The sequence below is a fragment of the Cannabis sativa genome, chromosome 3 (assembly GCF_029168945.1).
Source record: "Cannabis sativa cultivar Pink pepper isolate KNU-18-1 chromosome 3, ASM2916894v1, whole genome shotgun sequence".
Taxonomy (NCBI): domain Eukaryota; kingdom Viridiplantae; phylum Streptophyta; class Magnoliopsida; order Rosales; family Cannabaceae; genus Cannabis; species Cannabis sativa.
Window position 1 is genome coordinate 74,827,484 of NC_083603.1, and position 16,509 is coordinate 74,843,992.

A 16,509-nucleotide genomic window follows, 5' to 3' on the forward strand; every position below is an offset into this window, starting at 1 on the left:
AGTTGAGGAATTTTAGGAATTGGTTATTAAGATTCTTTAGATATTTTTTTTTAAGTTGATATTTTTCAAATATTAACTTAAAATGGAATATCTTAGATATTTTTAGGTTAATATCTTTTTTGAATATTTAACTTAAAATATCTACAAAATTAAGTGGTTACAACTTAATTTTGAATTTAATTAAATCTGATTTGAAAGATATTTAAGTTGATTTTTTAGATTCTTTCTAAAACAACTTAAACAAGATATTTTCAAATTTGTTCCATTTAAAATTCAAATTTTTGAATTTAATTAATAATTGAAAATTAATTAAAGTTGATTTTTTATTTAAATCAATTTTGATTTTTAATTTTTCATTATTATATTATGGAACTTATTCGATATTTATTTGAATTTATTTTTCAAATTTAAATAATAATTGAAAATTAATTAAAGTTGATTTTAATTAAACCAACTTTAATTTGTAATTTTTCATTATTATAATATCGAATATTATGATTATACAAAATACATATATATATTTTTTTAAATAATGAGCTTTTAATCAAGAGACATTCGATCTCCATTGTGGGTTTTACACCGTGTTTGTTTTAGTGAGTAATCCTCCCTAATGGAGGAACGTTCATTAGCAATTTCGCACCGTTTAACCTCGCATGATAAGTAGTTTGTAAGTGTTTTGTATGGTATAGATCACCCTAATGGTGGCGACCATACTTGACTTGCAAGTTATGAAACAATGGTGGAAGCTCATAAGATAGAATTGCCTTGACTCTCGCCTAAACGGGACAACGCTGAATTCAAATCTTGATCGAATAAAAGGTTGCTAGAATGTTTATCATTTTAGATGAGCTGACAACTCTATTCAATGAATGATGCTTTGACTCTCGCCTAAACGGGACAACGTGTCAGTTTGTTGAAAGACCTTGGAAAATAAACTATGTTAGATTTAGTATTTCTATAACATATGTAATTACTTGCTATTTTCTAAATTGTGTATGAATTTATGAGCCAAAACCTTACTTCTGTTTTATTGATGTGTTGTAGTGTCATTATGAATAACCCACACCCCGATCCTCTCTTAGTTACTATCTTAGCAAAAGAACTCTATAGTGTGAAAATGCATCCCGGTAGTTGCATTAACTCGCACCTCGTTGATGATGAATCCGAAATTCCAAAAGGCAAATCTATCGGGAATTGATTTATCAAGAGAACAATGGGTCCAACTTATCCTTAATAGTCTTCCTCCGGAGTATAATTAATTTGTTATCTCTTATATGATCAACAATTCTAACTCCTCCGACATGGACAAGCTCGAAACGTAATTACGAGCCCATGAACGGAACTTGATTGCAATGGGTCCCCCGGGTTTGCAATCAACAATCGAAGGAAAAGGACTAGGTATGAAGGATCTAGCAAAACTGCTTCTTCAAGTACAATTATCAGACATAATCTTCTATGTTCGAATTGTAATGGAAAGGGTCATCATGAAGAACGATGTCCCAGGCTTCTAAACAATTCAAACGAAGGTAATGCTTTTGTCTTTGAATCATGTGTTTTAAAGAACGACAAATCCATCTGGATTGTTGATTCCGGGTCTACTAACCATGTATGTTCTTCACTGCGGTTGCTTGAAACCCGGGAAAATCTACTTCCGTGAGAGTTACAGCTTAAAGTTGGCAATGGCGAATTAGTATCGGTCAAAGCTAGAGGAAAAGCCCGCATCAAGTTTCAACAAAGATTTTTAATTTTAGAAAATGTTTTATTTATTCCAAACTTTAGTAGAAACTTGATTAGTGTCTCATGTTTGCAAACACAATCTTATATATTGAATTTTTCGAGTACAAATTGTTCAATTTCTCGTAATGGATTTCAAATATGTGTTGCTATAATGGAACAAGGGCTTTATGTTTTAAGACCGAGTACTCAAATCTCACTAAATAGTGAACTTTTCAAAGTGTAGCTAGACCTAGAAACCTAAAAAGAAAAGAGATTGATAATGATGATCAAACTTATCTATGGCATTTACGTTTAGGTCATATAGGCTTTGATAGACTCAATAGGCTCACCAAAGACGGTCCATTAAAAAATGTCGTCCTAGGTGAACCGCCAAGCATGCGAGTCCCCGCCTAGAAGGAAAAATGACTAAACGTTCGCTGCAAAGGGAGAGCGTGCCAAAATCCCTCTAGGGTTAGTGCATTCCGATGTCTGCGGACCTTTGAATGTCAAAGCCCGAGGTGGTTATGAGTATTTTGTCACTTTCATTGACGATTTCTCTAGATATAGTTTTCTTTACCTAATGCAAAAGAAATGCGAAACGTTTGAAAAGTTTCAAGAATTTCATGCTTTGGCCCAAAACCAATTAGGTAAATCATTAAAGATCTTGCGAATCGATAGGGGTGGAGAATATATGGATATGCGGTTCAAAGATCATTTAATTGAACTTGGAATTGAATCCCAATACACTCGCCCCCTACTCCACAACAAAATGGAGTTGCGTAAAGAAGAAATCGCACTCTTTTGGAAATGGTTAGGTCTATGCCGAGTTATTCAACTCTGTCTACGTCCTTACGGGGATATGCTATACGTATGGCAAATGACATTTTAAATGTTGTTCCATCTAAAGCAGTCCACTAAGACACCCGTCGAACTTTGGAATGGTCGAACACCTAGTTTGCGCCATTACGGAATTTGGGGGTGCCCTGCTCATGTCTTAAGAAAGAAAGAAGGCAAACTTGAATCACGTACCGAAGTATGCATGTTTGTTGGAAATTCTAAAGAGACTAGGGGTGGACTATTTTATAGTCACAAGGATAATAAAGTGTTTGTTTCTACAAATGCTACTTTCCTTGAAGAGAACTATATTAAAGACTACAAACCGAAAAGTAAAGTTGTTCTAGAGGAATTGCTATCAGATATAAGTCCTTCCAATGTTTCGTCCTCTTCCACTCGTGAAGAAGACGATCCCACTCCCTCAGTTGAACAAGGCGAGAAATCTACTACTAAAGTTTCTGTTCAGAAGACAACCATACCTCGTCGTAGTGGGAGAGTTTCAACAAAACCTGCTCGTTATGGCTTGGATGGTGAAATCAATATGGTCGTAGGTGACGGTATTGATGACGATCCATTAACCTATAAACAGCAATGGCTAGTCCGCAACGGAAACGATGGTCGGCGGAATGGATTCGTAAATGGATTCCATGAAAAAGAACAAAGTCTCGGGAATATGTAGACGCACTCGACGACTATCATCCGATAGGATGCAAGTGGGTTTACAAGAAGAAAAGAGGAGCTGGAGGCGAAGTCGAAACTTTCAAAGCTAGACTTGTAGCCAAGGGTTATACCCAAAGAGAAGGCGTGGACTATGAGGAAACTTTTAGTCCCGTTGCCATGCTCAAATCCATCCGAATTCTTCTCTCCATAGCCGCCGCTTTCGATTATGAAATGCGGCAAATGGATGTCAAGACCGCCTTCCTTAATGGGGTACTTGAAGAAACCATCTATATGGAGCAACCAGAAGGTTATGTTCTTCCTGGGCAAGAAAAGAAAGTTTGCAAGTTAAACAGGTCTATCTATGGACTCAAGCAAGCTTCTCGCTCATGGAACAAGAGGTTTGATGAAATCATCAAAACCTACGGCTTTCTTCAGAATGAAGATGAACCTTGTGTTTACCAACTCAAGGAAGACCAAATAGTAGTATTCCCGGTCCTTTATGTTGATGACATTTTGATCATTGGAAACAATGTCAAGAAAATGACTCACATTAAGGAATGGCTCAACACTCAATTCGATATGAAAGATTTGGGTGAAGCACCTATGTTCTTGGTATTCGGATTATAAGAAACCGAAGAACGAGATCTCTTGCTCTCTCTCAAACGACCTACATAGACAAAGTCTTAGAGAGATTCTCCATGAGCAACACCAATGGGGCAAACATGCCTTCTAGATATGGTATTCGTCTATCTAAGGAACAATCACCGACTGATCCTCAAGAGATAGAGGACATGGCGAAAATTCCCTATGCCTCTGCAGTTGGAAGTCTAATGTATGCAATGTTATGCACTAGACCTGACATCTGTTATGCTGTTGGAATCGTGAGCAGGTATCAGTCTAATCCAGGACATGAACATTGGAATGCGATTAAGTATATTCGAAATACTTAAAGAGTACAAGGAATCTTGTGTTAGTCTACAAGGGTGGTGCTTTAAATCCCATAGGCTACACCGATTCGGATTTCCGAGCAAGTCTTGAAGACGTGAAATCAACATCCGGGATGGTGTTTACTCTTGGGGGTGGAGCGAAGGTTTGGAGAAGTGCTAAACAAACCGCAATATCGGACTCAACTATGGAAGCTGAATACATAGCGACGTAGAAGCCGCAAAAGAACTTGTCCGGCTAAGAAAGTTCTTCACCAAAGATAGGAGTTGTTCCCTGGAATGGAAAAGCCTCGGTACTACTCGTGATAACAATGGAGCAATAGCAAACGGTAAAGAACCTCGAAGCCACAAGAGAAGCAAACACATTGAAAGGAAGTATCACATTATCGTAGAATACGTGGCAAGAGGGGACGTACTAGTTGAGAAAGTTGACACAGAGGACAACCTAGCCGATCCATTTACCAAAGTCTTGGCCGTGACCTTTGAAAAGCACCGTCAGAATTTAGGATTAATTGATATGTACTAATTAGTTTTATATTAGTGCAAGTGGGAGTTTGTTAGGTTTTATGCCCTAAATAAAACTCCATTTCAATGTAATCTATTTTATTCAACATCAATAAAGAAACAGAAGTATTTTTCATTCATTTGTGTATGTTTTGGTTCACTTTATCAATTGCTTGTCTAATTGATTTATAAATTCATCTTAAACCCTTTTCACATACTTGATCATGTTTATTGTCTTGTCATCACATTGGAAAGTAAACATGACTATGTGAATAAAGTTTCCTAGATTTATCGGTACACGGGGTTTTACCGATATGATAATCTACAACAAGAGTTTACTTGTATTTGGAGAAATACTATGTTCTTTCCAACATTGGTTAAAGTAAAGCTCGGTGTTGGATGCATGGAGTATGCATCGGAAGGGACCGATATTGAACTTTGAATTAGATTTAATTAAAGTTACCGTAAAATCTATTCAAGTCAATATCGCCAAGTTGATCCTAGATCAAATGATCTTAATCCTGTTATGATTAGGCTCAATCTTGAAAGGCTATTCGTGTTCTTTGATTTGTTAGTTAAGCCTACTTTTAGGTCAGGGTGATACGTACATTTTGGGAACACGGTAGTGCAATTGAGTGGGAGCGCTAGCATAAACATGGAATCTATAGCTTCTATCCGGCAAATAGTAAGCAAAGGATGATTTCCTTCGAGCTTGGCCAAACGAAAATAAATGGTGGAGATCTCATTTCACATAAGCCGAAATATCATTTATACGGGGTCAAGTGTTTTAAGGATAAAATACATGGTAGGGTGTTACGGTAATTTAATCCCTTTACTATGTAGATCATTCATATAGAGGATCATTGATCAAATTAGGATTATAACAATGGATAACTAATGATGTGTCTATATGGTGGAACATATAGAGCATTCTATATACTGAGAGTGCAATTCTAAGTTCTATGCGTGGATTCAACGAAGAATTAATAAGTTAGTGAATTTTAGTGCTAAATTCTTGATCTACTTATTGGAAGCTCAGCTTATATAGACCCATGGTCCCCCCACTAGTTGAGATAATATTGCTTGTAAGACTCATGTAATTGGTTTTGATTAATCAATTATAATTCACAAATTAGACTATGTCTATTTGTGAAATTTTCACTAAGTAAGGGCGAAATTGTAAAGAAAGAGTTAACAGGGGCATATTTGTTAATTGTGATACTTTGTATGGTGCAATTAATAAATATGATAAATGACAATATTATTTAATAATTATTTATAGTTATTAAATAGTTAGAATTGGCATTTAAATGATTGAATTAGGAAATTGGCATTTTTGAGAAAATCAGATACAAAAGTGGTAAAATTGCAAAATTGCAAAAATCAAGGCCCAGTCCACCTAGCCTAGGGCCGGCCACTTATGTTATCTTTTTTAAATGATTTTTTCATTATTTTAATGCCATATAATTCAAATCAAACCCTAGAAGGAATGCTATAAATAGATAGTGAAGGCTTCAGGAAAATTACACTTTCTGAATCAGAAAAACCTGAGCCTCCACTCTCTTCTCTAGCCGCCACTCTCTCTCTCTTTTCTTCCTCAAAATTTCGAACCTCTCTTAGTGATTAGAGTAGTGCCCACACACATCAAGCAATACCTCAATCATAGTGAGGAAGATTGTGAAGAAAGATCAACAGCAAAGGAGATTCAGCATCAAGGATTCAGAGAAGAAGATCCAGGTTCAGATCTTGATAATACTCTGCTACAGAAAGGAATCAAGGGTTAGAGATCTGAACGGAAGGAGTCATTATAATTCCGCTGCACCCAATGTAAGGTTTCTTAAACTTTATATGTGTTTAATTTATCGTTTTAGAAAGTTCATATTTAGGATGTTAATAAACATACTTGTGAGTAGATCTAAGATCCTGGTAAAATAATATCCAACATAGTTAATAATTAAATTAAATGACAATATTATTTAATAATATATTTTAGTTATTAAATAATTAGTTTTGGCATTTAAATGGTTAGAATTGGAAAATTGGCGTTTTTGAGAAAATAGAAATAAAATTTGTGAAAACTACAAAACTAAGTGGGGCCCATTACTTACACCTTGGCCGGCCACTTTATGTGGAATTTAAAATTGATATTTTCATTATTTTAATGCCAAATAATTCCTAACCTAAACCTAGTAGTTGACTATAAATAGAAAGTGATGGCTCAGTCAAAATACAAGTTTTTCATTATTCTTCTGACAGAAAATTCTCTCTTCAGAAAAACTGAGCCTGCCCTTTTCTATACCTTGGCCGAAACCTCTCTCTCTCTTTTCTTCTTTATAAATTTCGAACCTTAGTGATAGAGTAAGTGCCCACACACAGCAAGTGGTAACTCAATCATAGATTGGAAGACTGTGAAGGATCACACTCAAAGAGAAGGACATTCGGGCTCAGATCTTGATAATACTCTGCGACAGAAAGGATACAAGGGTTAGAGATCTGAGTGGAAGGAGACATTAATTATGCTGCATCAATGTAAGGTTTTCTTAACTTTATATGTGTTTATTTTATCGTTTTAGATAGTTCATATTTAGGGTGTTAAACAACATATTTGTGAGTAGATCTAAGATCCTGGTAAAATAATTTCTAACAACTGGTATCAGAGCCATGGTAATTGATTTGCTTGCAATAAATTTGGACTTTGAAAAAATTGTTTGTTATTTGGATGGTATCATGTTGTATTGAGTGTTATATGATGATTGATTGATGTCTGTAAATTTTTGTGAAAAATAATTGAAATTTTGTTTCTGGAATTATTTTTATTGGATAGTATGGAAAAAATTAAGCAAGTTACTTTTTTACAGAACTCAATTTCGACTTAATTTGAATTAGTTATGATTTTTTGAAGATTCGGAAAAAAGATAGGGATGCTGCATCACCCACTCGCGCGGACAGAGAGCATTCAGACAAGCAGCTTGCCCAGCGCCTATCTGAAGCCCCTTACGCGCGCGGAAATCCTGCACGTCCCCTTCCTGCGCCGAGGTTCCTCGGCATGAACCCCTGTGAGCGCGCGCGAACGTGTATGCACCGCATACCGTGCATACAGCTCACATTTTTTTCGTTTTTCTTCGATTTTTCATGCTTTTTCATGGATTTAACTTCCGATTTTTTGTGTAGTTTTGTATTTAGTCATTTACTATTCCTATTTCAATTCTAATTATCATAATTAAATTATTTAATATTTTTTTTAATTTAATTCATGATATTAGTGTAATTTGAATTTAAAACTAGTAATATATATCTTTTTTGCTTAATTATCGATCTTATTTTTAAATTTGATTATATCTTATCTTATGTTTAAATTTAAGGTCAGATATTAAATTTTTAAATTATTTTTTTTTTAAATAATTTGACCTTATTTAAATTTAAAATAAGATAACTATAATCATGATATTTTAAATAGATGTAAGATATTTTGCTAATTTTTAAATTTTGTTATTTTATTTATTTAAATTAAATTATAAAATCTGAAAAATATATTTATTTATCTTTTTTATTTTTTTATTTAATTTTTATTTATAAAATAACATTTAATTTTTAAAAGTAGTTAGCAAATTTTGAAATAATATTTAGGTTAGTTGAAACCTAATTTTTCAAAATTGTAGGTTTAATTTTAAATTTTTTTTTAATAATTTCGAAATTAAATATAAATATTTTTTATTTAAATTTTTTTATTATTTATTTAATTATTTTATTTTTGAAATTTAATTATTTAAAATTAAATAAATCCTACATCCAACTATCCAGCTAACCTTGTTGCAAGATTATGTGGTTTTGGCTTGTTTGTAAGTTTTTACAACCTATTATTGCTTGATTGCAAATAGCCATAGTTAACTTGTTGACAGATCCAATGATCTGATTTTAACTCATGGCTCCCTTGGTCAAGTAATTAATTTGTAACAGGTATATTTTACAATCTTCTTTCATCTGTGTATGACCTAGCAACATGATAGGACCCATCCAAAGTGTGCCTGTGTGAGCCTATGTGTTTAATTTTATTATAGATGCATATAGGTTAATGTTGCTAAAATAAATTATCATAATTATTGATAGGATTTATTTAGGCCCATTTAGCTTTTGGGCCTATTCAATTAATAACAGTTGTTCTTATTAAGGTTAAATTCCTCTCTTTTGGGCCTTGTGTGAGAGTTGGGAGCCATAGAAGTGGGTACGACATACTGAACCCAGCACCCCGTCACATGAACTACCCCAATTGTGAAGGCCCATTTGCCTGATTTGAATAACTGTACTAGGTTAATTATATTAGTTTGACCTAATAAATATTGAATTAGCAACATAATTAACTTTTAAATATATGAAAATTTATTTTTATTTTAATATTTTAAAGTTAATTTTAAGAAAAACACTTTTAGTTTTAGATTTTTCTGTGCAAACTATTTGTATTTTTCTTGTATTTAATTAAATAAAGAATTTTAACTAACTAGATTCTTTCTGGAGCTTATTTAATTAAATATTCATATTTAAGTTATAAATTAGTTATTTTAACTAATTTTTCATATCTAACTTAAATTTGAATATTTTATTTAAATTTAAAATTAAGTTGAGGAATTCTAGGCATTAGTTATTAAAAATTCTTGAGATATTTTTTTAGTTTTAAACTTAAAATGGAATATTTTTCAAATTAAGTGGTTACAACTTAATTTTTGATATTTAATTAAATCTAAATTTGAAAATTTTTAAGTTCTAGATTTTTTCTATACAACTTAAATTAGATATTTTTCAAATTTTTGTTGAAAAGATACTTAGTCAAATAAGATATTTTCTAGATAGTTATTTCTAGACTACTTATTATTTCTAATATTTAAATAGGAAAATATTATACATTGTGAAATTAATTATTTAAATAATTAATTTTGGTACAATTTTATTTAAGTATATATTTTTCCTAGTATTAAACTAGAGATTAATAATTAAGCTTTCTCTACACTTAATTATTTATTTCTTGAATTTAATACATTTAATTAAATTGAAAAATTAAATAGCTAAGTTGATTTTCATCATGATACTTAAATATTTATTTTTTTTCATGACACTTAATTAAATAAAAAATTATTTTTAGGTTGAAATTTATTTTTTCAACTTAAATTTAAATAATTTTCAAAATATATTTTTCTTTATTTTGTTGATCAATTTCGAAAAATTGCATTTTAATTATGCAATATTTTTTGAATTTTTCTTGAAAAATAGATTAAGTTGTAAATTAATTATTTATTTTAATTAATTCTTGGACCAACTTAAATCAATATTTTTTCATCTATTGATTAATTTAAAATATATGATTAGAAATTGACTTAATTAGTCAAAGGAAAATCTAAATAGGTGATATTTTTGCTTGAAGTATTTTTTTTTCTAAGTATTTATTTTTTAAGTATTTTCGAAAATTTGTATAGTTTTATACTTTATTTTTTTGAATACAATAAATATATTCTCATGAAAATTTATTTTAAGTTGCTAATTAATTTAAATTAATACAACTTAAATTAATTTTTCTTAATATTTATATTTAAAATTACTACTAAGATGGAAATAATTCAATTTATTTCAATCACCATCTAAGTATAATTTTATAAATATTAATTAAATTCTTATTTAGAATTTTAATTCCACATTCGATATTTAATGAATATATTTATTAGAATAATAAAGAAAATACATTTTAAAGAATGAGCTTTATTATTATTATTAAGATATTCGATCTCCATTGTTGGTTTTACATCGCGTTTGTTTTAGTGAGTAATCCTCCCTAATGGAGGAACGTTCATTAGCAATTTCGCACCGTTTAATCTCGAAAGATAAGTAGTTTGTAAGTGTTTTATATGGTATGGATCACCCTAATGGTGGCGACCATATTTGACTTGCAAATTATGAAACAATGGTAGAAGGTCATAAGATAGAATTGTTGAAAATTATTTTACCAGGATCTAGATTTACTAACAAGTATGTTGGATTAACAACCTAATATGAATTCTAAAACAATGAAAATAAACACATATAAAGTTAGAAAACCTTATAGTGGGTGCAGCGGAATATTAATTAGGAAACAATTAATTTCACAATCAATCATTTTTTCCTATTTGATATTAGAAATAATAACTAGTACTAGAAATAACTATCTAGAATATATCATTGACTAAGTGTTTTTCTAAAATTAACTTTAAAATATTACATGAAAAATAAATTTCATATATTTTAAAAGTTAATTATGTTGCTAATTCAATTTTAATTAGGTTAGACTAATATAATTAACCTAATACAATTATTTAAATAAGGCAAATGGGCCTTCACAATTGGGGTAGTTCATGTGAGGGGGAGCTGGGTTCAGTATGTCGTACCCACTTCTATGGCCCCCAACTCTCACACAAGGCCCAAAAGAGAGGAATTTAACCTTTAAATAAATAATTGTTATTCATTGAATAAGCCCAAATCTAATTGGACCTAAATAAATTTTCTTATGTCAAAATTTATTTTAGCAACCTAGTCCATTTACTTAGTAAAAACTTAAATGGGCTTCCTATATGCATCTAAGCCCAAAAGCAAACATATAGGCTCACACAGGTCAAATGATTTGGATGGACCCTATCATGTTACTAGGTTTACACAGATGAAAGAAGTACAAAATTTACCTGTTACAAATTATTTATAAGATCTATCGTCGATTGGACTATGATTAAAATCAGATCATTGGATCATGATCTGTCAACAAGTTAATCATAGCAATTTAGATCAAATAGGTTTGTTAAAAAAGTTTTGAATAAACAATATAAATAAACAAACATTGTCCATGTAACAGATGTGAATCAAGATATTAATATAATTAAATTATTATTCTTAAACTAACCAAATAAAGGAAACTAATTTTAAAATATCTAGCTTTATTTGAATCAAATTAAATATCTAATAAGATCAATGATTTGAAAGGAAAGAATCTCCAATATCACTTTCAGATCTTATAATTTAATAAAATAAACCAATTCTAAAATAGATTTGGTTAGATAATTATTATTTTAGGAATAAAATAATAAATAAATAATAATTACCATAATTATATGTCAAAATATCTCAAATTAAGCAATATTCAAATCTCTACAAAAATATCTATGTTATTTAAATATTTAAGATATGATTTATAAATTTCTAATAAGGAAAAAATGATATATATATATATATATAGAAAAAATATCATTTTTAAACTTATATTTATAAATAATTAAATATTTAACAAAATAACAAATTTTTGAATTTGAAAACATTATGGTAAGTATATCTATAAAAATATCTATGTTAATTTCAAATTTATTAATTATTTAATTTGTCATATAAGATAATTTTAATATAATATTTTAAATAAAAAGACAAAGTTATCTTTTAATTTAAAATATCTTAAATATTAAAATATCTAATCTTATAATTAAATAATAAATAAATATTAAAGAACTTAACAAATTTTTAAATCTGACCATAATAGGAAATATTTAAAAATTGGAAACAATCCAAAATAGAAATATTTAAAATTGGAAAAATTCCAAATTAAAAATATTTAAAATTAGAAACATTTCAATTTAGAAATATTTAAAATTGGAAAAATAAATTTTGGGAAACAATCCCATGAAAAAATTGGATTTTTGGGGAAAAAACTTCAAAAATTCGCAATTTGTGGGGAACTACCACGATAGGCTGCATGCAGCATCCATGATTTCCAATCTTCCAAAATTCATATCTTTCTCAATTTTTATCGGAATCGAATTCCGTAAAAACAAAAATTGCTCAATTTTTCACAAGGAATCCAAATAAAATATTTTCAAAAATTGAAAAAATATATTTCATGGAGAAATTTCGTACAACACATACATTCATCACATAAGCACATAAACCAACATGAAACCATCCAAATCAACACAGAAACATGCAATCATCGTTTTAATTCATATTACATGAAAGTAAATCATTACCATGGCTCTGGTACCAGTTGTTGGAAATTATTTTACCAGGATCTAGATTTACTAACAAGTATGTTGGATTAACAACCTAATATGAATTCTAAAACAATGAAAATAAACACATATAAAGTTAGAAAACCTTATAGTGGGTGCAGCGGAATATTATGACTCCTTCCGTTCAGATCTCTAGCCCTTGATTCCTTTTTGTAGCAGAGCATCACCAAGATCTGAACCTGGATCTTCTTTTCTCCTTCTTTGATGCAGAAATTCCATAGTCTTACATACTATGATTGAGATACCACTTGATGTGTGTGGGCACTACTCATCTCACAAGGATTTCGAAATTTTCTCTCTTTTTCTCTCTTGAATTTCGTGGCTTTTCATCCATGCAAGAGAAGAGAACAAGGTTGCTTTATATAGGGAGAAGGGAGAACACAACTTTCCAAATAAAACAGTTTCCTCTTTTACTGTGTAATCAATTAACTGCCTTATTTAGTGTGATCCACCACTTTCCTATTTTTGCTAGGCTTTGATTAGCAATTACATGGCAATTAAAATAGTAAATAATAATTGGGAAACAAGCAAAGAGGTGTCGGCCATAGGGTGAAATGGGCCTCACTTGGATTTTGCAGTTTCCTCAATTTTATTTCAATTTCTCCAAAAATGCCATTTTTCCAATTCTAATCATTTAAATGCCAAAACTAATTATTTAATAACTAAAATAGATTATTAAATAATATTGTCATTTAAAATAATTATTAATTAGACATGCAAAGTCTCTTAATTAATAATTAAACCTAGAAACCCTTTTCTTTACAATTTCATCCTTAAACTGTGAGAATTCATAAAGTAGACATAGTCTAACTTTTAGAATTATAATTGATTAATTAAAATCAATTAACTGAGTCTTACAAGCAGTATGGTCTCAACTAGTATGGAGACCATGGGTCTATATAACCGAGCTTCCAATAAGTCGAACCGAATTTACCAAGTAAATTCCCTAACTTATTAATTCCTCATTGAATCCACACTTAGAACTTGGAATTGTACTCTCAGTCATATAGAAACGCTCTATATGTTCCACGATATAGACACGTCATTAGTTATCCATTGTTATAACCCTAATGTGATCAATGATCCTCTATATAGATGATTTACACTGTAAAGGGATTAAATTACCGTAACACCCTACAATGTATTTTATCCTTAAAACACTTAACCCTGTATAAATGATATTTCACCTAAGTGAAATGAGATCTCCACCATTTATCTTCGTTTGGTTAAGCTCGAAGGAAATCATCCTTTACTTCTATTTGCCAAATAGAAGCTATAAATTCCATATTTATGTTAGCGCTCCCACTCAATTGCACTACCGTGTTCCCAAAATGTATGTATTGCTCTTACTCAGAAGAGGGCTTAACTAACAAATCAAAGAACACGAATAACACTCTTGAGACTGAGCCTAACCATATCAAGATTTCGATCATGTGATCTAGGATCAACAGGTGATATTGAAATTGAATAGATATTACGGTAAGTTTTAACATCTCTAATCAAAGTTCAATATCGGTCCCTTCCGATGTATACTCCATACATCCGATACTGGTAAACTTTGCCAATGTCCTGGAAAGGACATAACACTTTTCCAAGGTGTAAGAATACCTATCGCTAATTATACCATGTCAGTCTAAATCCAGTGTTCTGACAAATCAGGGAATAAACTTTTGAACATATAATTAAGATTATATTCCACTGTGCTGACAACACTATAATCTTATCAAATTATTATGTTCTGGACTTAAAAAGAATTCATACATTATATACATATAATCATGAAATAAATCATGTGAACCATGCAACATAAAATGTTATTTCTGATCTTTATTAATAAGTAAATCTGATTATATGAAATGAGTTTTATTTAGGGCATAAAACCCAACAAGAATAGCCTTGACTCTTGCCTAAACGGGACAACGCTGGATTCCAATCTTGATCGAATAAAAGGTTGCTAGAATGTTTAACATTTTAGATGAGCTGACAACTCTATTCAATAGATGGTAGCTTTGACTCTTGCCTAAACAGGACACTGATATCAGTTTGTTGAAAAACCTTGGAAATTATTTAGGATTGAATTTTTTTTAGTATTTTCTCATATCATTCCTACATGCTATGTGCTTATAATTTCTGAATTGATTTTGTGTTAAACCATTATTGATTTCTATTATTTTGTAGTATCCTGTATAATCATGATGAATTCCATGTTATCACTGTTGACTGAAAATAAACTAAATGGATCTAACTTTCTTAAATGGAATGAGAACATTAATATCGCTCTTATAGGAGAAAGTGCCTTGTTTGTTTTAACTGAGCCGTCACCTAAAGTGCCTGGGGATAATGCATCCAAAGCTGTGAAAGAAAAGTATGAGCGTTGGCAGAAAGCAAATGACAAAGCTCTATACTTTATGCTTTCCAGCATGGTTGACACCCTCAAAACTCAGTTTTCTAAAACCGAAAAGGCTGCTGAAGTAATGACGAAGTTAAATGAGCTATTCGGTAGGGCATCACTTCAGTCTCGCTTTAAGAAGTACATCAATGCACGGATGGAACCCCATCAAAACGTGCGTGATGATGTTCTCCTCATGGCAAGTTATTTCCAAGAAGCCCAGGATCATGGTGCTGAAATAGATCACACTACTCAAGTAAGCCTTATCTTGAATAGTCTGACTCTAGCATTTCTGCCCTACACATCAAATTATGTCATGAATAAGAAGGACATAGACTTTCATGAGTTAGTCAATGACCTTCAAACTTATGAAAATTTGATTGGAGGACCCAAGAAGAAAGTAAGCCTCAAAATTCTTAGAATGGTAATGGGACAGTCAAACCTGAAGCAAATATTTCCTCTGCTTCTAAACCCAAATCGAAGAAGAAGTGGAAGAACACCAAGAAGCGTGCAAAAGCCATGAAAAACGAAAAGGCTGCTGCTTTTGGTGATGCTACACTCAAAGGAAAGTGTTTCCACTGCAATGAGAAAGGTCATTGGAAACCCCAGTATCCTAAACTTCTTGCAAAGAAACAAGGTATTTCTTTCTATAAACTTTAAGAGTTTTAGTGAATTATTATCCAATTGGATTTATGATTCTGGACTAACTTTGTTATTTGTTTCTTCTTCTTATAGGCCAAGCTACTTGAACTCAGATAAGTTGGATCGGAAAGCTGGACCAAGGGTGAAATCGTCGAGATGAAGATGAAGCTCTTCTATCTATTTTTGAATTAATTGTTTTAGTTTAAAGACAATTTGGATTTCGAATTTTAGTTAGGGATATTTATCCCTGTTTTTCTCATATTGTTGCAATATTTTTTTTTTATTATTAATAAAGTTTTATTTTCGAATTCAAACTAATTGCAATTTATGAGATTGAGCTTCATTTACTTTATCAACAATTACCACATTATATTTAAATGTTTGTATGTGTAAGTGTTTTTATTATTGATGCAAATTCTATAATATTTACAACTCTTCATAGAGTTATATTTTTTTTGACGTGTCTTCATAGAGTTATATTAAATAAACACTAGAAATAAATTCTATGTTTATTAATAATTGTTAATTCTAATACAATTATTAAGAATTTGTTTAATAAAATGATCTATTGATCTGATAGGGGTGGAGAAAAGTTAAGAAAACTATGCAGTTCAACGATCTTTTATATCTAATGAACTCTGGATAGTATTCAACTCCACATAAACTCTATCACACTTAGAGAATCGTGATCTTTACAACCTTGAGGGGTGGATCATAATCTCTATATACTTAGGGGTGGAGTCTATTCCACAAT